Source organism: Enhydra lutris, unplaced genomic scaffold (genome assembly GCF_002288905.1).
Source record: "Enhydra lutris kenyoni isolate GAN:26980312 unplaced genomic scaffold, ASM228890v2 scaffoldscaffold9, whole genome shotgun sequence".
Classification (NCBI taxonomy): Eukaryota; Metazoa; Chordata; class Mammalia; order Carnivora; family Mustelidae; genus Enhydra; species Enhydra lutris.
Window position 1 is genome coordinate 50239308 of NW_019154093.1, and position 22092 is coordinate 50261399.

A 22092-nucleotide genomic window follows, 5' to 3' on the forward strand; every position below is an offset into this window, starting at 1 on the left:
TCAGGGAGCCTGGGTGGCTTAGTGGGTTAAAGCCTCTGCCCTTGGCTCAGGTCATAATCCCAGGGTCCTGGGATCAAGCCCCACATCGGGCTCTCTGCTCAGCAGGGAGCCTGCTTCCCCCCCCCTCTCTCTCTGCCTGCTTGTGATCTCTGTCTGTCAAATAAATAAATAAAATCTTTAAAAACAAACAATAAAGTTTTGGATCAGGGAAATTGTCCAACTCCACTTGCACTTCATTCACCAAAACTCGTACAGTTTGGCCCACGTTAAACTCTTCCTCAAGGCGCCTACATCACACAAAAGCGCATGTGATTGGATGCTCTTTGCTCTCTATCACTGCATGCTTCCATTTGTTTCAGCCTTATCTGCCATGATCAGGGAGTAATTTTTTTGAGAGCCCTTCCTTTACGCCTCTAAACCATGGCTGCCACAAACTCCTTTTATGACAGCAGGAAGCGCCTCATCATCCATACAGTGAGCCTCTCCCTGCCACAGCAATGTCCCCAGACTCTCCATTCTCATTCTTAACCTGCTGCCAGTTGGAGCCATCCCTGTCTGGTCCCACCTCTTAGCTCTGTCTTACCTCTCCATCTTTTTTCTTCCCCCTTGAGGTTCACACTGCATGTGGACCTGTTGGTCCCTGACCTTTGGCTTCTGCCCCAAGACTTTGGTTTAGGTCCCCCGACCTGTCATTCCTGCTTAGGGCTATCCTGGGTAGTTATCCACTCCTACGTACCGTCTCACATGACCCACCTCCTAGCCCTGACCTGCCCACTACCTAATCTGAGAGAAAGAGTAAATCGATCAGTACCTAATATAGCACCAGGCCCTAGAGTAGATCCTTAATAAATATTTTAACTCATAAATGAATGAATTTTTAAAATGTCTGGCAGTTTTTTTCTTCTGGCAACTATGTGAAGTTTCTACAGATTTCTAAGTTTCTATAGCATAGCTACAAACAGTCTTGGGCATAGACAACACCGACCCCCCTTACTGAGACCCACCTCCCAGATTCAAAGAACAATTCCTTTGACCTCTGTAGAGGCAGCTTACTTTGAGGGGCCCATGCACCAAGGGTAGGACTATAGACATGTGAACTGCATCTTAAGCATAGTGCATGGTGAGAACTCTGTGTAACTTCCCTGTAAGTTAGACAAGTACTTATAATGAAAGGTTTGTGAGTTCAGAAAGCCCCCGGGTATTCGAAAAGACAGTTCACGCTTCCTATCTGGGAAGAAAATGACAGTTCTCCACACTGGGATTAAGCTTCAGATATTCAAGAGGAAAAAAAGAAACTTCTGAGTAACGCATTGGATCCGCTGCAGGAAATTTGGTGCCTCATGAGCATCACACCTGTGGGATCATACACGTAATGTATTGACAGTGCACAGGGGTGGTGGGCATCAAGAACGATGCCTTTCTCAGTCCCAGAACTGCCCAAGAGGCTCTACCTCCACCCACTAGTGGACAGATGACAGGATGCCCAATCCACTCACATTCCACAAGCAAGCGTATTTCCTAAAGATTTCTCAAACTGGTCTCTTTCTTTCCATCTCTACTACCTCCCCTCAAATCTCAGCCATTCTCACACCTTGTTCGGGTAGCTGCAGCACTTCCAGACTGGTTTTCCTGCCCTGGAACTCACTTCCCTCAAATGTGTTCTCCTCACATCCCAGAAAGTGACTGGAAACTCAAATCTGTTTCCTCCTCTGCTAAAAGTCTTTCAACAGCTCCCCGTTGCCTGAGAACAAAGACCAAGCCACTTAGCATGTCCGAAAGTTTTCTGTGAGCTGACTTCTGCCCACCTCCAGAGCCATGTCTCCCCACGCCAACCCAACCCCCTCCTCCTGCCTTCTTCTGTTCACTCCAGCGATGTTGAATTATTTGTAATTCCGACTACACAATATTTGAAGTCACCATACTTGTACTTACTGCTGTTTTCCCTGCATGCTTTATTTTTCCATTCCTTCTTCACTTGGAGAAACCCATTTTTTTCCTTCAAGATTTAGCTTAGATAGCAGATCCTCCAGGAAAAGCCCCCCGAACCTCAGCAAGCATGGTTGGAAACCCCGTCTCTCTGTGTCTCCCCACCACTCTGTGCCCTTGACTATCGGAATGCTCCCCTGTTTCCATGCTTATTTTCGCCAGTTCACAGGTAGTTTCTTGGTCACTTTCTGCTTTCAGTCCCTGACTCATGGCAGAACACTTAAGGCAGAGCAGAGCCTCATGCGTGTAGGCAGGCTGATAAGATCCTCTAGAAGTCCTATCATTCTAACCTATTAGGCATGAGAGTGGTCCCATATAAACATTTCTTGAATAAATGAATGCGACTATGCTTACCAAACATTTGCAGGCAATGAATAAAAAGACATGAAGCATAACCAAATGCTGGCGATCAAGGAAGGCAGGGTTAATAACTAAAACAAACAGAAAATAAAGACAACTTGGATGCTAAAACAAAAATAACCAGGAGAAAAATTGGGACAATACTTTGAAAGTGAGTATTTGATGCTTTAAAGGGCTAAAGAACTATAATTTAAAACTTTTGGAAAAATAGTATCATCTTCGGATTTCTGAGAGATAACTTCAACATCTTCTACGAACCTTCAGAATACTGATTTATTGCATTATTGACTGGTAAAGGGAAGATTGACCTGGGGGAATGACTTAATGATAGAGAGTCTCCAAGGAGTCACAAAAGTATCACTTGCCTATAAAAATGGGGGTTTGAAAGGGAAAAAAGATGTAGATATAAATTATGTAATTTTTTGGTGCTTTTGATATTATGTCTCACAAAAGGCTAATGTAAGTAAGAATAGAACAGAGAAGCTTTTTTATTAAATAACAAAACTTGATTAATATTTAAGGGAGAGTGTATTTATGAGGGTGGGCACCTAAAAGGGAGAGAAATGACTAGAAGAAATACTTAAGGTTCAGCATTAACAGTGATTTAGTTCCATTTGTTTAGTAAGGTCAGTGGTAAGAAATGCAATAAGGCATATGAGACCAGCCTCTCCCTCCCCATACTTAAGCCACTCCTGAGTTGTAAACTGTCACTTCCAAGATCTGCATTTAATTATTCTAATAGATCCACTTACTTAGAATCATCCTTTTCCTAGAATGAATAGCATTGCAGTGCAATGCAAGGCAATGAATAGATATATAATTTACAGTTTAGAAAGATAGGACATACATAAGAGAGTGCCAGGAACACCTAGAACGGACTGAATACAAGATCTGCCAAGTAGGTGGCCCTCAAAGTCTCTGTATTGGTGCCTACGCTGCACCACTCCTGATAGTCCCTGTGAAGGACAGGCAGAAATGATAGCCAGGTGGAGCAAAAAAGGCCCTTTCCAGTATATATCCTTACTTCAAATCAGTACTCTGTTTGATGGAGAAATATTCCAGGTCCTGACCAGCTTATCAGCACAGAGCCGTCATAGGAAGTCAGAAGTTGTTCCATGAGGCTTGGAAGAAATGTATCATGCAACCTTCCAAGTAAAGGAACATGACTGAAAAGATGAACTTATGCATTCACTTCGTGTGCATGTATCAATCTCCTATTGGGTGCAATGTGCCAAGTGTTCTGAGATCACAGATGAAGAGAGCACAACTATTTAGGAGGAAGTCCAGAAGGGCTTCACAGGGGAAATGATCTTTAGAATGAGCCTTGAAGGATGAATGATGGGCAGACAAGCAAAGCAAGGCATCCCAGGTAGGTAGACTGATCAACACCGTAGAAATCCAAAGAAGCAAGAAAAAGCAAGATCAATTTGGGACACACAAAAAAAGTCCAATATGGCTATACAGAGAAAACAGTATAACTTGAAGGGAAGAACATGTGATATGAATCAGATACTACCTATATGCATCGAGCAATTCATCTCCTTGAAAAAATACTTTTTAAGAAAAATGGTAATATGATATCTACTTTCAAGGGTTGCTAGAAGGATTAAAAGGGGGAAAAAAACTACAGTATATGGAAGTGAATAGTGCAGAGAATGCTCTCAATAATTTATTTTTGTTATTATTAATGCAAATAGCTGACATGATTTCAAAGAAAAATGAAACTGTAGTGTTGCCAAAAATATACCTGATCTAGTCTTGTCCTACATTATTAATTGTGTAACCAGTGTTGTGGTGCCTAACCCAGAAGTCCCATTTAGGACTGAGGCACTCATTCCCACAGCTATTAGGTGCATTGCCTATTGATGGCTAATTCCTGCATCCAAATCCAAGAATTGCCCTCTGCCAAAGGGAGCCCCCCTGTCCAAGGTTAACTTCTCTCCCCAGTGCATCCATTTATTGATTAATGGAAAAGTACAAAATCCTGCCATCTTGCCTCAATTTGGAAAAACTCTTGAAGGACCATTCCAGATCCAGGGATCCCCATGGGTTGGGCTAAGCTATTGCAACTATACCTCAGTTCAACTTCTCCTCCCACCCACCCATTCCTACTCTCCTCAATTTCTGATTCATGCTGTTCCTAAGTGTAAACCTGCTGTATACAAATCTCTGTCTGAGGGTCTGTTTCTAAGAAACTCAAACTAAGGCAGTCACACTCTGTTAATTCGCTGCAACACTAAGAAACTCAATGTAGTTCAGCTCTATGAGACAGATTCATTCATAAAAACCCCTTAAAACTTATTGATGAGGGCCTAAGGCACAACTACCTTGCCCTGGGCTGAATTCCACTGTCGAGAAGCATTGTCAGTGGCCTCTGTGTACTCTCAGTAGTATTTCTACTAAAGAGCTGACATAGAGGGCATAGACTCCAAGCCTTAGAGATTCACACAAGAAACAACATTTGACCATTCCCTGCCTTCCAAATCTATTAGATGCTGACAAACAAAGGCAGAAGAAAACAGATGTTACGGTACACTAAAGTATGCATTCTCTACACCTTCAGCATCGTGAGGAAACTTCTTGTCCTGAGTCGTTTCTGGGCTAGTGTAAATGCTTACCCCAAAGTAACTTAACACAGTAGTAAAACTAAATGAAAGCACAAATGTCAATTACACAGAGGATTTCTTTCTTAGGGATTGGATGCCACATTTGGAACTTTTGGTCCTCTAGACAAAATGTACTAAAAATGAGAAGTGAGAAAGCCTAGAGAAGCATCTATTCCTTTCCAGGTGAGAGGCAAGGTAAAAGCATGACAGCTGTCAGGAATCCTGGCTGGCCTCTTTAGAGCCCCTGTTTTCAAATCTATCAGATGCTGAAGACTTTTCTTTGCTCAAAAGGGATGAAAGTGCTTCTGATGGCAACTGCTTCACCCCATTCCACTGGCCAAACCAAACCGAAAACGGCTACTTGAATGCTCACACTCCCAAAACAGATTTGTACTGATAAAGTAACCAAAGCTGTACTTGGTTATGTTTCTTGATTCTGTAAACAGACAGAGACAAATGCACAGGAATGAGAATAACTCTCTCACATACTTTACCATTTTTTACACTTTGTTGAGAAGTCAGCAGAGAACTTCACACTTCATTGAAAATCCATTAAAACAATTACTAGGTCATTAGCACGGACTTTTAAGCACTAGCTTTCAAACTCCACTTATAAAGAAAGCTCTTTGATAGACCCTCAACTCCCTTAGCAAGCACAATCCTAGGGAGCTTTAGTAGACAACCAAAACAAAACCATATTAAGAAAAGGAAGAGTGGGAGGAAGGAAGGGAGGGAGGGAGAAAGAGAGGGAGAGAGGGAGGAAGAAAGGATAAAAAGTTGCACTTACTGAAAAAAAAAAAGTATCATGCACAAATCACTTATATAACAGTATATATTACATATTACAGCCATTATCTATCACTCCTCAATTATGCCTGGGTAAATTATAGTAGATGGTCAGTAAATGTTAGATGATTCAGGAATGATCTTCCTAAGGCAATCACCAATACCTCTTGAGTACCTACCAAGGCTTTAAATATTATTTGTTTGGTCAATAACTCCCACATTTTATCTTCAGACCACACCTCACCCTTTAACTTCAAACTTACATTTTCTCCTGCCTATTTGGATCTCACTTAGATGTCTAACAAATTCTCAAATAGGACTTACACAAAACAGAACTCTTAATCTTTTTCTAAAGCTGTTCTTTCCATAGGCTCCTCCATCTCAGACATATGGTATGTACTCATTCTTCTGTTTGCTTTTAATCCATACAATTAATTTGAGATTCATTTGTGCCTTTGCATTTATCACTAGTTCATTTTTTTAGCTGAGTAGTATTCCATTGTATGTATATGTATATGTATATGTATATGTATATGTATATGTATATGTATATGTGGTGTGTGTGTGTGTGTGTGTGTGTGTATATATAATGGACGTTTGAGTTGTTTCTTGTTTTTGTAACTGAACCAAAGGACACCCTGTCCACATGATGCCAGAAAGCCAATAAAAACTGACATTGCTTTTGCCATGAAGATAGGTGATTTGTTGGTGTGCCACCCAGGAGAAAGGGAGGCTAATGCTCAAAAGTTCAAAACTCTTTGATGGCTTGCAAGTGAGGGTTTTTAAGGGCAAAATTTGGGGCAAGGCCTCCTGAAAAGAATAACACCATTGATCAGAAACCCTTGAGGTCATGCTTAGCAAATGTTGGTGCCACTTCGTCTGTTCCGCTAGAGGTTTTGTCCATCCCAGGAGACTTGGATTCTGAAAAAAATATATTTGTTCTTTATGTTAGAGAATTCATTAGGTATAGCTGGTGATTATATCACTAGGGTGGTGCTTATTAACTTCTTGTCCTATAGTTTCCTTTGAATGGTAAGCTAGCGTTCTTATCCCTTGAGTCAATTCCTTGGCTGTGCCTGGGATTGATACGACCTCTAGTGTTCATTCTTCCATCTGAACTGACAAGATGGACGCCAGCTTCATTTTGAACTACAACAAATATAACTGATATAAATTTAAAGAAGCTACAAGGTAGCTATATGTTTAAATTTCTAAGAGACTGCCAAACAATTTTTCAAAGCGATTGTGCCTTTTTACACTCCCACCAGGGATGTATGAGGGTTCTAGTCACTCTACATTCTTAACAATAATTGGTATAATTATTCTAGTTGATTTTGGTCATTCTAGTAAGTGTGTACTGGTATCTCATTGTGAATTTAATTTGCAGTTCCTTGATGAATAATGACGTTGAATATCTTTTCAAATGCTAATTTGCCACTCATACTTTTTTTTGGTGGCGTCTCTATTCAAATATCTTGACTATTTTTAAAATGCAGTTGTTTATTTTTTATTACTGAGGTTTGAGATTTCTTTATATATTCTGGATATAAGTCTTTCATCAGATACTTGCAAACGTTTCCCTCTAGTGTGTGGCTTGCCTTTCCATTTTCTTAATAATTTCTTTTGAAGAGCAGAGGTTTTTAACATTGGCGAAGTCCAGTTTACTAATTTGTTCTTTTATGAATCATGCCTTTGATCCCATATCTAAGAATATTTTCCTAATCTAAGGTCAGAAATAGTCTCTTAAGTTTTAGGATACACATTTAGGTTCATGACCCATTTACCCATTTTGAGTTAATATCTGTATAGTACAAGGTATTTGCAATATGGATGAAAGTTTTTCTTTCTTTCTGTTTGTCTGTCTGTCTTTCTCTCTTTTTTCTATGGCATATGGCTAATCAATTGTCTGCACAGCTTTGGTTGAAAAGACTTTTTATCCATTGAATTGCTTTTGTGCTTTTGTCAAAAATTGGTCATCTATGTATTTGTGAGTCTATATTTGCATTTTCTATTATGATCCATTTCATTATACTTATGCTGATACCATAGTACTTTGATTGATATAGCTTTATTATAAATCTTGATATTAGGTAGTGTTAGTCTTCCAACTTTGCTTTTGTTTCCAACGTTGCTCATGTTTTTGCATTTCCTTATGAATTTTAAAATAAGCATGTCAATTTCTACAAAAGAGCCTACTGAGATTTTTATTTAAATCACTTTGAATTTAAAAATAAATCAGTAAGTAAGTAAATAAATAAATAAATCACATTGAATTTATAGATCAAATTTTGGACAACTAACATTAACAACAGTGAGTCTTCAAACTTGTGAACAAGGCATGTATCTCTATCTCATTTAAGTCTTTTAAAATTTCTCTCAGCAATGGTTTGCAGTTTTCAGAGTATAGGTTTTGTATATTTTTGTCAGATTTATCACTAAGGGTTGCCAACTTTTGATGCTATTATGAATGATACATTTTTAAATTTTAATTTCTGATTGCTTATTGCTACAATATAGAAGCAAAAATAGTTTTGTATATTGATGTTATATCTTGTAAACTTATTAAACTTTATTTTCAATTCAAATAGGTTTTTTGAAGATTTCATTTGATTTTCTACACAAATGATTATGTTGTCTTCAAAGTAAGTCAGTTTTGCTTCTTCTCTTTCAATATGACTATTTCTCTTTCTCACCTTAAATCACCTTAAATCACTGGCCAATTCTGGCACAATATTAAATGGGCATAGTGATTGCAGCCATTCTTGTCTTATTCCTGATCTTAAGGGAAAACATTCAGTCTTCAACCATTAAGTATGATGTAACCCATAGGTTTTTGATAAATGTCTTTTAATCAGTTTAGGGAAGTTCCCTTTTGTTCCTAGTTTCCTGAGAACTTTTTCAGGAATTGATTGTCAAATGCTTTTCTGTATCTACTTAAATTGTATCTTTTTCTCTTTCTCAGTTTGTTAATGTGGTTAGCTGCATTAATTGATTTTCTATTGTTAAATCAATGTTGCATGCTTCAGATAAATCTACTTAGTCATGATGTATTATTCTTTATTATTGGAATCAGTTTGCTTAAATCTTGTTCAGAATTTTAGCACCTATGTTTATAAAAGATATTGGTTTTTATTTTTCTTTTTTATGATGTCTTTATTTGGTTTGGTATTGAGATAATGCTGGCCTCAGAATTAATTTAGAAGTAATGTCTCCAATTTTCTGAAAATTTTGGGTAGTACTGGTATAAATTATTTCTTAAATAATGTGTAGAATTCACTACTAAAGCTTATCTCTTTGGACTTTTACTTGTGGAAAGGTTTTTAGCTATAAATTCAATTTTTAAATTGATATAGAGCTATTTAGTCATTTCATTCTTCCTCAGTTAGCTTTGATAGTTTATGTTTTTTAAGAATGTTGTCACTTTTCTCTCAATTGTGGTATTTACTGGCATAAAATTGGTCATTATGTTTCTTTATAATAATTTTAATATCTATAGAACCTTTAATGATGTCCCCTATCTCATTTGTGATATTATAATTTAAGAATACTTTTTTTTTCTTTGTTTGTTTGGGAAAAGGTTTATCAGTTTTATTGTTTTTTTCTCTAAGAGTAACTTTTGGTTTCAGTGAATGTTTTTGTTTTTTAATTTTTTGTTTGTTTTTTCTCTGACAATTACTTTTTTTTTTTTAAGATTTTATTTACTTACTTGACAGATAGATAGCACAAGTAAGCAGAGCAGCAGGCAGAGGGAGAGGGAGAAGCAGGGTCTCTGCTGAGCAAGGACCTCCTTGCGGGGCTCAATCCCAGGAGTCTGGGATCATGACCTGAGCCAAAGGCAATCACTTAACTGACTGAGCCACCCAGGTGCCCCTGATAATTATTTTCTTTCTTCTGCTTGCTTTTAGTGTATTTATTTATTTATTTATTTTCTTTTTCTAGTTCTTAAGGTGGGAATTGAAATAATGGGTTTGAGACCAATTTTATTTTCTAATGTATTCCATGTTATCAATTTCTCTCTCCAAATACTCTTCTAGTGGCATTCCACAAATTCTGACATGCTGTGCTTTTATTTTCACCTAGTTTAAATAGTTTCTAATTTCTATTTTGATTTCTTCTCTTTTTGACCATGAAAAGTTGTTATTCAATTGGTATAAAGTTTCAGTTATGCAAAATGAATAAGTTCTAGAGATCTGTTATACAGGGTTATGCCTACAGTTAACAATACTGTATTCTGTACTTAAAAATTTGTTAAGAGGGTAGATTTCATGTTAGCATTCTTGCATGATATAATTAATTTAAAAGAAATATATTCATAAGATCTAAAAACTAAAAAGTAACAATAAGATTAAACATAAACATTAAACACAACACAAATTACAACACAAAATTATGCATAGAAAAACAACTGAAAGTAAAAATGTCATAACATTCCTAATTCCTTTTGTTTTTCTTTCTTTTTGAATTTTCTTTGAAATTTATAAACTATAAAATGAAAATCATATAGTATATCATATATTATATTTGAAGATAATTATAATTTAGCTCTGCTTTTCATTAAAATACTGATTTTCTTTAGGAAAAGTCAATGATCTTTTAAAATATTTAAATAATGAACAGATGCCATTTATTTATTCATATAGTTACCATTTTTGGTGGTTTTTATTGCTTTGTGTCAATCCATATTTCCACCTGTTGTCAATTTTCCTTCTGCTCGAAGGAGTTCCTCAACATTTCTTATAGTGTGAGTCTGCTGACAAAGAATTCCTTCAGGTTTTTATTTGTTTATTTGTTTTTTACCATCTTAAGTTTATAGTTCAGTACTGATAAATGTATTTCCATTGCTGTGCAACAGATCTCCATCTTTTTCATCTTGCAAATCTGAAACTCTATACTGGTTGAATAACATCTCCCCATTTCCTCAGCCCCTGGCAACAACTGTTCTATCTGCATCTATGAGTTTGACTACTTTAGGTACCCCATATTAGTGAATGCTAATATTTTCTTTTTTGTGACAGGCTTATTTTACTTAACATAATGTCCCCAAGGTTCATCCATGTGGTAAGATATGGCAAGATTTTTTTTACTTTTTAATGCCAAATAATATTCCATTGTGTTTATATGCCATATTTTAAAAATTATTTTATCCATTGATGAGCATTCAGTTGTTTCTCCCTCTTGGCTATTGTAGATACTACTACAAAGACCATGGGTATGTAATATCTCTTAGATTTCCTGATTTCGATTCCTTAGATATATGCCCAGAAATGGGGTTGTTAGATCCTTTGGTAGCTTTATTTTTAATTTTTTGAGAAACTTTCATATTGTTTACCACAGTGGTTGCACCATTCTGCATTCCACCAATGGAATGAAAGGGTTACAATTTCTCCACATTCTCCCAACACTTGTTATTTTTCCATTTTTATAATGACCATCCTAATGGATGTGATGTTGTATCTCATTGTGGTTTTTGATTTGCATTTCTCTAACGATTAGAGACGTTAAGTGTCTTTTCACTTGCTTGTTAATCATTTGTACAACTTTTTTGGAAAAATACCTAGTCAAGTCCTTTGCCCACTTTTAAATAAAGTTACTTGACTTTTGTTGTTGTCATTGAGTTGTAAGAGTTCTTTATAAATTCTGGATATTAACTCCTTATTAGACATATGGTTTGCAAATATTTTCTCCCATTCAATAGGTTGCCTTTCTACTCTACTGATTATTTTCTTTGCTGCACAAATAGTTTTAAGTTTGATGTGTTCCATTTGTCTGTTTTTGCCTTTGGTATATATAGTTTAGATACCATATCCAGGAAATTATTGCCAAATCCAGTATCATGAAGTATTTCTTCTATGCTTTCTTTTAGGCATTTTGTAGTTTTAGGCCTTTTGTTTTGGTTGTTAGTACATTTTGAGTTAATCTTTACATATGGCTAAAAGTAAGGGTTATATGCTGACATCTTCCCCCAAAATTCATATATTGAAGTCAGGACCCACAATTTGACTATATATGAAGATAGGGCCTTTAGGGCAGTAATTGAAGTTAAATGAAGTCATAAGGGTGAGGCCCTAATCCAGTAAGACTAACATCCATATAAAAAAAAGAAGAGACATCAGGATGCACAAGCACAGAAAAAGGGCTGTGGAAGAACATAGTGAAAAGGCCACCATCACAAATGAATGAGAAAGCCCTCAGGATAAATCAAATCTGCCCACACCTTAATCTTGGACTTCTAGCCACCAGAACTATGAGAAAAATATTTCTATCATTTGAGCCACCCAGTCTGTGATATTTTATTATGATAGCACTAATACAATAGGGTTGAACTTCATTCTTTTGTACTGGATACCTAGCTTTCCCAATACCATTTGATGAAGAGACTTTTCAATTATTATATATATGAAAAAAAATTTATTTTACTTTCTTTTTTAAAAAGATATTTTCACTGGATGTATTAACTTAAATTCATAGACTTTTTTTTTTTTCTTTCAGTGTTCTTTAAATGTTGCTCCACTGCCTTCTTGCTGCATTGTTCCAATGAGAAATCAGCTGTCATCTTTATCTTTGTCCCTCTGTTTTTAACATGCCTCCTCCCCACAACTGCTAGAAAGGTCTGTTTTATCTTTTGTCTTGAGCAATTTGATCATGATGTCTCTTTGTGTAGTTTTCTTCATGTTTCCTTTACTTGGGGTTTAAGAAGCTTCTTTGATCTTTGGGTTTACAATTTTCATTAAATGTGGAAAATTTCAACATGATTTCTTCAAACATTTTTTTCTGTCTCCCTTTTTCCTCATGTCTTTTGAGGACTTCAGTTACATATACACTATGTCACTTGAAGTTTTCCCATAGCTCACTGATGTTCTTTGCATTTTTTAAAAAACTCTTTCTCTCTGTGTATTTCATTTTGGATAGTTCCTGCTGCTATGTCTTCAATTTCATTCATCTTTCCATTTGCAATATTGAATCCATGCATTTTCCATAGAGGGGCTGTCTCCCCAAGAAGGAAAAATTTAGCTCTTGGGAAGCAAAACCATCTTTTACACTATGTGTGTGGTTATACATTTCATCAGAAATGGAGATTATTAGGAAAAAAAATAAAAAAAAAGTTTCCTGGAGAGTGTTAATAAGAAAGGTTGAGAAAGTTAGTATAATCTGCTATTAATATCATACAGTGTATTTTTCATCTCTAGATAAGACATGGTAGGTTTTTTTCTCTTGACATTAGATTTAGGTCAATTTCGTATCTTCCGTGTTTCTATTTAACTTTTTGAACAAATGGGATGCAAGTGTAATAGGTGCCCTAGTGTCCTTGTCTGCAATTCTAACCCCTGTGTCAGTTTTGGGTGAGTTTTGATTGATTGAGTTTTGTCCTCATTAAAAGGTCATACTTCTCCACTTCTTTCATGTTTGGTAATCTTTGATTAATGTCCAAAATATAATTTTACTTTGTTTTTGATTTCTATAAATATTCTTAAGCCTTATTCTATAATACAGTTAATTTACTTGAAAGAGTTTAATACCTTTACGTCTTGCTTTTAAGATTTGTTAAGTGAAACCAGAGTAGCATTTAATTGAGGGCTAATTATTCCCAAATACTCAGGCAAGACTTTTGGGCTCTACCCAATACCCCATGAATTATGACATTTTTCAGGCTGGCTGCTCTTAGCCTTCTGTAAACACTGGATACTACTGCCTATGGTCCCTTTGGAACATTCTTTCCCCAGCCTCAGGTAGTTTCTTCACATGCATGCATGCATGTTCTAATCAATTTTCTGATGAGTAATCAAGAGGAACCCTCTGCAGTTCTCCAGCTAACTCTCTCTCTTTTTCCTTATCTCTCTATTGTTCTCTCTTCTGCATTACTCTATCCCACAAACCCCAGCCATCTTGGTCCCCCCAGACTCCCAGGTCCTTCTCAGCTAAATAAGTTTTCTGGGATCATCCTGGGTTCTCCCTCCACGCCCCACAGACTAAAAAGTAAGGCAATAAACTTGAGCAACAATTGGGATCACCTCACATCTCCTTCTTTCACAGATCACTGTCCTTTATTGCCTGATATATCCAGTGTCTTGAAAATTGTTGTTTCATATATTTCATATTCTTCCCTTTGATTGTTTTATATAGGAATATAAAACTGGTCTCTTATTCCACCTTGTTCAGAAATGGAAGTTCAGAAGCCAGAATATTAACATATTTTTTTTCTTTTGCTTCCACAACCAATCCATCAGAGATTATTATTGGATTTACCATTAAAACATATTCAGAATCTAACCATTGTTCACCATCTCTATGGCTACCGAATCATGACATGGACAAGCCACCATGATCTTTCACAGATTATTTCAGTAGTCTTGTCATTGATCTCCCTTGTTCCCCTTGTAATCTTTTTTTTTTTTTTAAGATTTTATTTATTTAATTGACAGAGAGAGAGAGGGAGAGAGAGCACAAGCAGAGGGGGAAGCAGACAGAACTGGCAGAGGGAGAAGCAAGCTCCCTGCCGAGCAAGGAGCCTGATGTAGGACTCCATCCCAGGGTCCTGGTATCTTGACCTGAGCCTAAGGCAGCCACTTATCCAACTGAGTCACCCAGGAATCCCTAGAAATGGCAATCTTATGAAAAATTGAGGAGGAGATGCAAACAGTTACGGGAAGGGTTGCAATTTTAAATCAAATAGTAACAAAATGCCACATAAAGAAAGTGACATTTGAGTAAAGTTGAATTAGAGAGAAAGAGCACCTTGCAGTGTGTTTGTGAGAGGAAATAGCTAAGGCTAAGACTTTCCTGTCACAGTTGATGAATAACAAGGAGACCAGAGTAGCTGGATGGAACCTGGTAAGAGATGGAAGAGAACACAGATAAGTAGGAAGGATCATGTAGGACCTTGAAAGCCAGCATAAGACTGTGGCTTTTACTCTGAGTGGTGTAGGAAGTTCTTGGAAGATTTTGAGCAAAAAGGTAATCTTCTGAATTTTGATAAAACAGATCAGAGAGAGTTGAGAAGAGACTAAAGGAAATCAGAGTTGGAATTGGGGAGTCCAGCCAGGAAGTGATTGTAAGAGGTTACAGTGGTTCAGACCAGAACGGTAGAAGCAGGTTGGTGAAAAGCAGTTTAATTCTAGATCAATTCTAATGGTTGAACTAACAATATTTGCTGATGGATTTGATAGTGATTCACGTGTTCAATGTAGAGTTTCACCTTGAGAGTCATTAAAAGCCATCCTTGATATGAACCTCATGGCTGTGCTTAACATGAAGAACTACCAGTGAATTCTTTTTTTTTTTTTAAGATTTTATTTATTTATTTATTTGATAGATAGAGATTACAAGTAGTCAGAGAGATAGGCAGAGAGGGAGGAGGAAGCAGGTTCCCTGCTGAGCAGAGAGCCCAATGTGGGGCTTGATCCCAGGACCCTGAGACCATGACCTGAGCCAAAAGCAGAGGCTTTAACCCACTGAGCCACCCAGGTGCCCCCTACCAGTGAATTCTAAGCTTAGAAACACATCTTTCCAGAAAAATGAAAAATTCAAATCACTCTTTCAAAATGTGGTCATATATTCTTTTCTAATAGGTGAGGAGGTAGGGAGCCTAAGGTTTGATAATATTAGTCCTTATAGGCTTCCTTTAAAAGGCTTCAAATTTATCTCAATAGTAAGGTATCATTTTACCTAAAGCATAATATATAATTGAGATGCTGAATATAATGTTTTTAGTTTGGAGGTAGGTAGGGGTGATTAAGGAAAAAAAGATATCAAGATGTGGTTTATGCACTACTCACTTATTCCTTCATTCTTTTAACATCACCATACAAATCTTGACTTTTAAAGAATTCTTATTTATTCTGGTGGAAGTGTCCCTTGGTTCCTCATACCAGCCTTGCCATAAAATCAACTCCATGTCTGGGAGGTCCACATTCCACACAGCAGCCCTCCCTCAATCCTAGAAATGAAGGAGCAGTGAAACCCTTTTACTCAAGCTGCAGTTCATTCTGAATTTCTTTCAACTGCTCGGTTTTGGAAACTAAATATGCCTCAGGTAGGAGTGGGGACTGATTCCTGCCTATTTCCTTCCTCAACATGCACCTTATCTTTGTCTCAGTTTTGAGAAAATCAAATATCATTAGGTTTCCAAAAATATTTATCTTGGAGCTTTGGGAGAATTCCTAGTTGGTGAGAAAGTGCTATTTCAAAGAAGGCAGGAAATAAATCTCTTGATGATACAGACCTCCCGAGCAATTGCATTACTCCAGTTGCTAGAGGCAGACTCGAACCTTCCGTGGCCTCCCTGTTTAGTTGGGGCCCTTCAGGAAAAGATCTTACTTGTCAGTGTTCTAAGAGGAAGCTGATTAAAGTCTAGGGGGAGCTGCAATGCCCTAATTTCAATTACCAATCAAATCAACACTCAGTGGCCATGACAGAAGACCTGGAGAAGTGCCAAATTAATATTTATTCCCATGAAATATATAAAGATGTCCTCACTCTGAAAAGAACATCTGAAACCTGGTGATCGATAAGTAAATATGAGAGTCAGCTTTTAGCTTAACTTCCCTACCCCTATCCTTTGCTTGTGGCCACCCAGAGAACAAGGAATTCTGAGGTCATTGGGACTGGAAAGATCCAAATTCCGGGCTCCAACTCCTAGTCTGAAAACATCCAAAGGGATTTCTTAGACTTAGAAATGTGTTGGGTATTTCTTTCTTTTCTTCTCCTTTGTCTGATATTGCAGGGAGTTTCCCTAAATTTGCTGTCATGAGAAAGTCAGTGGCCTTCTTATCTACTATATTTTGGAAGCAAAACCAAAGGCCAAATGTATCTCTAACTCTACTTGCTACAACATAAACCTGAGTGATATGAATTGTAAGTATTGGAGCTCCAAGTGTTTAGTTATGGTTAATTTATAACTAAACACACTAGTATTTAGTGGAACAAAAAAGATCATTAGTGTCTTACTAGGAAGCAATTAAATTAACAGCTCACAGCCATTCATCAAATCACAAAACAGATGCTAAACTTTTCTGTAGGAAATTAGATTCTATAATGCAGGAAAAGAACTAAATTCAAACCCAGAAAAACACACTCATCTCTGTCAGCTTCTCTCAAAACAAAAATCCACCTCTTTCATCTATGGCCAGAGTCCCAGAGCTCTTTACTTTTCAGAGACCCAGAAAAAAAAAAAAAAACACCTGAAGAATTCAACCAGAACAACTCCCCAGGCTTCTTGTGAAGTCATCCTCCTCTTTCCCTACCACCCACCAACAGCATTCCTTCATCAATTGTGTGCTATTTTTTGGCAGTCAATAAGTTATAACATTATTATCATATAGTAAAAAAATATGTTCAAATTACATGAAATGTAATATAGATTAAGTAGTAGACACCTCCCCAAAAATAACCTTTAAATTTAAATTATATTTGTTTGAGATTTTATACAAATTGAGTATATACTGTGTACTTGGAAGGAAGTGAGAATACACACTAAGATTGATAAAACCTGGGCCTGCCCTTGAGAAATATGATCTAAGGCATGATGTAGAAGCACATCAATGACCGTGGACTTTGGAGCCAGAAAAACCAGATTCTGGTCTTGACATTGTCAATTAAAGGTACATTGACTTTGGGAAATCAGCTAACTTGCCTAGTACATTCATATGTTAAATGGAAATAATACTTAACTCCTGGAATTATTGTAAAGATCAAATGGGGATATGATGAATCAGCAAGAATTAAAGGGCACATTCAGATTAAGATAATTTGAGAAACATTGAACAAAGGGATTCTATAAAAGTGGGAGCAAAAAATTAGGAGACCGCAAGAGACAATGCCGTACCAGTGGCTAGTAGGTGACAGGCAAATACGTGAGGGCAGTTGCCAGAACCCCAAAGTACTGAGGGCAACACGGAGAGGGAAGTCTGACAGAAGTTAAAAGGCTCTTGGTGGGCTTCCAGTGAGCTCACAGTGGGAACTCATTTGCTCCAATCCCCTCCCCGGCTCCCCATCAGCTGGACCCAAGGTTGTTTATTGAAGTGGCACATGTGGCTCTTTCTCCAAGTGCACAAAGCAGGCTGGAGAAACCCGGCGCAAGAATTAGAAGGTGCAACAGATAATACTCAGTCCAAATGACTCATAAAATGTAGGGTACCTATGGGGACCCTAGGTGGTTCATTTGTTAAGATCTGCCCTCGGCTTAGGTCATGATCCCAGGGTCCAGGGATCTAGCCCTGCCTTGGGCTCTCTGCTCAAGGGGAAGCCTGCTTCTCCCTCCCCCACTCCACCTGCTATGTTCCCTCTCTCCCTTTGTCTTTGTCAAATAAGTAAATAAAATCTTTAAAAAAATAAAAATAAAATAAAATCTAAGGTACCTAATATGTAAGTTATCCTAATACTACTGAGTGCTGGCTGTATTTGTACTATGCTAAATACCATGCATGCCTTTATCATTTAATCCTATAAGAAAAATATGGTTATTATCTTCAGACTATATATGGTGAAAGATCCAAGGCAAAGCAATGTTAAATAACTTAAATGGGCTAAATAAAGTAGGAATCCACACCCACATCTGACTGGAGTTTACATCTCCTACTCAGTAGATAAGTACTGATTAACTAATGTCATTAAGATTTTTCACAGCATTTAATCTGTATTCTTAACTTCACTGCGGCCCCTGGCTTCTCTTGCAATCTATCCCAAGTTCATCACCTTCCAAATCCGGGCAGCCCCTCACTCTCCTGAAAAAGTACTTAAAGAGGAAATTAGCTCAGACCATTCATGCTGTGAATGCCCTTTTAAAAAGCAATATGAGAAGAGAAGACTTATGTTATTGTTACAGGTCTACTATTATATTAAGACTGCTGCATTCCCCACTCTGCTATTAACTCCCTATGACTATGGACAAGTCATCCAGACCTTCATCTTGTTTCCTCACTAGTAAATGGGCAAATCTGGGGAAAGAGGGCAAGTTGGGAGAGTGATCTTTAAGGTCCCCACTCTAAGATTCTGTGTATTTATTATGTTTACAAGGTGAGAAACACTCCTAATGTATCTATATGCATTTAATGATTTCTTGTAGTTGGCTTCCCGTATCAGTGTGGTCAGAATAGTGTTCAATGTTGTTAAGATTATGGCTGATTTTTTTTTTCTACTGCATCCTTTCACCAAGTCAAGCCTATCCCAATGTCAACGATACATGTAATCAGAAATAAAGCAGAGACTTTCTACCCCCAAAAACAAAAAGACAGTATGAAAAATGTAACCCCAAAACAAAAAGACAGTATGAAAAATGAGAATGGTTAACTTTTATTGAGCATCTACTATGTGCCGGACATTGTACTAAGGGCTACACAGGTTTTGTGTAATTTAATAAAGCAAGAATTAAGTTAAGAGTTAGAATATGCCTCCCAGTTGTTCTCACTAACCAAGCTATGTTCGAAGACAATTCCCCAGAGATCTCTAACATTTCTTCACGTCTTATGAGCAGTAGTATGACCTCTCTTTATCTTTTCAAGTATGTTTTACAACATTGAATGATAGAGATAGTGACTCTTCTGAAACAAAGGTCAGCTTTGCTTACTGCTGATTTCGAAATATGCAAATCCTTAAGCTCAGGGCTCCTTAACTATGACACAAACCCACTGTGTGGTCATATACATACATTGCGTAGCCTCCACATTGCTCCCATGAGGCTGGTGAATAGACGGAGAGAACAAGGAGAAATGGTGCAAATATAATGTCCATGAAGTTTGCTGGGCCGTGAGAATAAAGTCCTTTGTTTTTGACCCAGAAGTGTCATGTCTTTACTAGCGTCCATGACAGTATGGAAGGCTAACTTGCTACCTTGCCAGTAGCATAAAACCTCAGACTTCCCAATTCTTGACAGCTATGTGACCTTGAACTATTCATTTTTTTCTCCTGGAGCTTCATTTTCATTATCTGTGAAAAGACCTCTCATGTCTTATGCTCCCTGGTTCTTTGCGTATGAATTTATGAAAACATTTCAAATGGATTTTTCTGAATTCCAAGGTGTCTGTGCATAAGCACTCGATTAAAAACAAACAAACAAATGGACAGAGTGTGTAACTGAAGTGTAGGATGGGGGTTCAACAAGAACCAGGAGCAGCAGATAGATACTGGGCACCCACTCGGAGCCTAGCACTATTCTATGTGGGTGTGTAGGTTGGGGTAGAGACAGAAAATAAATAAGCTGACAACAAATGAACATATAATAAACTGAAGTAGTAATAAAATCAAGAAGAAAAAATAAACAGGGACAAAGGTGGAGTGGCGGGAGTTGCTACTTTTGCCAGGATTGTCAGCTCCTCGGGGGATTCTTTGGAGAGAGGGGTTTGGGTGGAGGTCTGACGGAAGCAGGGGCTGGGCCATGTGGCTGTCAGACATGAGATCATCCCAGCCAAGGAGGAGAGTGAGTGCTAACATCTGACATGGCAACAAGCTTCGTGTTGATGTATTACTATCATCGTGAGGGTTCATATTTCTCTTGAAACTCCCAAACAGACCTCCCACTGCACACATACATCCTAAACCTCCCAATATTTTAGGTGTTTTTCCTCTGTGCCTGCAGTAATTTTCAGAGAAAGGGTAGCTGTAAAACTCCTTGTACTTCCCTGATTTGTGCACCATGTTTAATTTCTGGCAGTTCCATTTATGGCAGATTCTTAATTAGTAGCCTTCATCTTCCTTCTTCTCTTTAAGACTCATCCAAAGGGTAGTTCTCTACAAAGTGATAGAAACTGAAAATTTGAAGAATCAGGTCTTGCTCTGAGGTTACTGTTTATAGCTTGGCAACTGACTTTTGTCTTGACTTAAAGAAGCCTAAGTGAGAATGTGTTTTTTACTGTTCAGGCATTTTGGCAGACTTAAAGATACAGTTTTGATAAGCTTGGAATCTATTTAAAGCTCACGGATCTAAATATATTTACTCTGGAGAAAATAACAGTGACTGTTAATGTATAGCAGAAAAATCTTTAGCATACCTAAAGTCCAACAAAACCTTTCGGAAATAAATATCCCACCTATATATAAAATAGTTTTGATTGATCTGGGACAAATGATTAAACTATGTGTCAGTTAATGACGTTCAGAAACATTTGGGCTATAAAGAGCAAAGGGAGGAAAGTCCTGGTAGAACACAAACAATAGAAAGGTCTCTGGAGACATCTGGCTCACCCCCCATCTGGTTGAATCTGCCCTTCCTTATGCAATGTGAGGGTTCTTCATAACATAATAAATTGGATTTTGTGAGTATTTAAGCCGAGATAACAAACATCCTGATATATGCAGCGAGTGCCTCCCTTGTGCAAAGTATATCAGACACTAAGCTAAGAAAACCCAGCATTTTAGTCCTGAGAAATGCCTGTGTGTTTAAGAAGCACATCATTCTGTTGGACGACTGGTTCAAAATAACCTAACCATTATCCTCTCTCAACGTTGTTTCCTATGAAATTGTGCTTCTCTAAGACTCCTTGGATTCAGCTTTCTGCAAGAAGCCAGGGTACAAACTCTGTCAAGCATTAATCACAATCTTAGTAATTTTGAAGAGAAGAAACAAAGCATTTACAAAGCAGAAATATTCTCCAGAACAGAGAAGCTCTGCTGAGAATTTGGTCACTGGAATATCACCCAGAAATATGGTTATTGCTCCCAGTCCAATAGTTCTGGAACAATTGCTGACAGCGTCCAACGCATTCTTTTTTGTCAGGCCCTAAAATTCTCAGAAGCTCATTCTATATTTCCCAGTATAAGAAGCCAATCCACTTAATGATATTGAAAGTCCAGCACTAAAATTCCCCGTTAGAGGCTATGGTTCCCATCTATGTTTCTGTGGATTTACGGCAAAGTTGAAAAGCAACTGGAGCCAGAAGACTCAAATCCTGGCTCTCCTACTTGGGCAAGTTGTTGTTTTCTTCTCTTTGCCTTTATTCTCCTCATCTAGAAAGTGGGGACAATAACTGAAACTACATCAAAGGTTGTTTTGAGAATGAGATGAGTTAGCATATATAAACACTTAGGATCAGTATCTTCTATATGGTGAGCTTTCTATGGTTGCTGTTGCTCTCCCTGATAGGCTGAAAAATATTACCCAAAGACAGCAGACCTTAGTTCCTAAAAACATGAATATTACTTAATATGTAAATGAAAGGATTAAGTTACGGATTTTGAGATAGAGAGAAGTCTCCTAACTTATCCAAACAGGCCCTAAATGCAGCCACATGTGTCCATGAGGAGAGAAGAGAGAGGCAGAGGGAGACTTCACACACACAGAAAAGGAAGAGGTCATGTGACCCTGGAGGCAGAGATGGGGATCAAGCAGCCACAACTCAAAGAATACCAGCAGCCACCAAAAGCT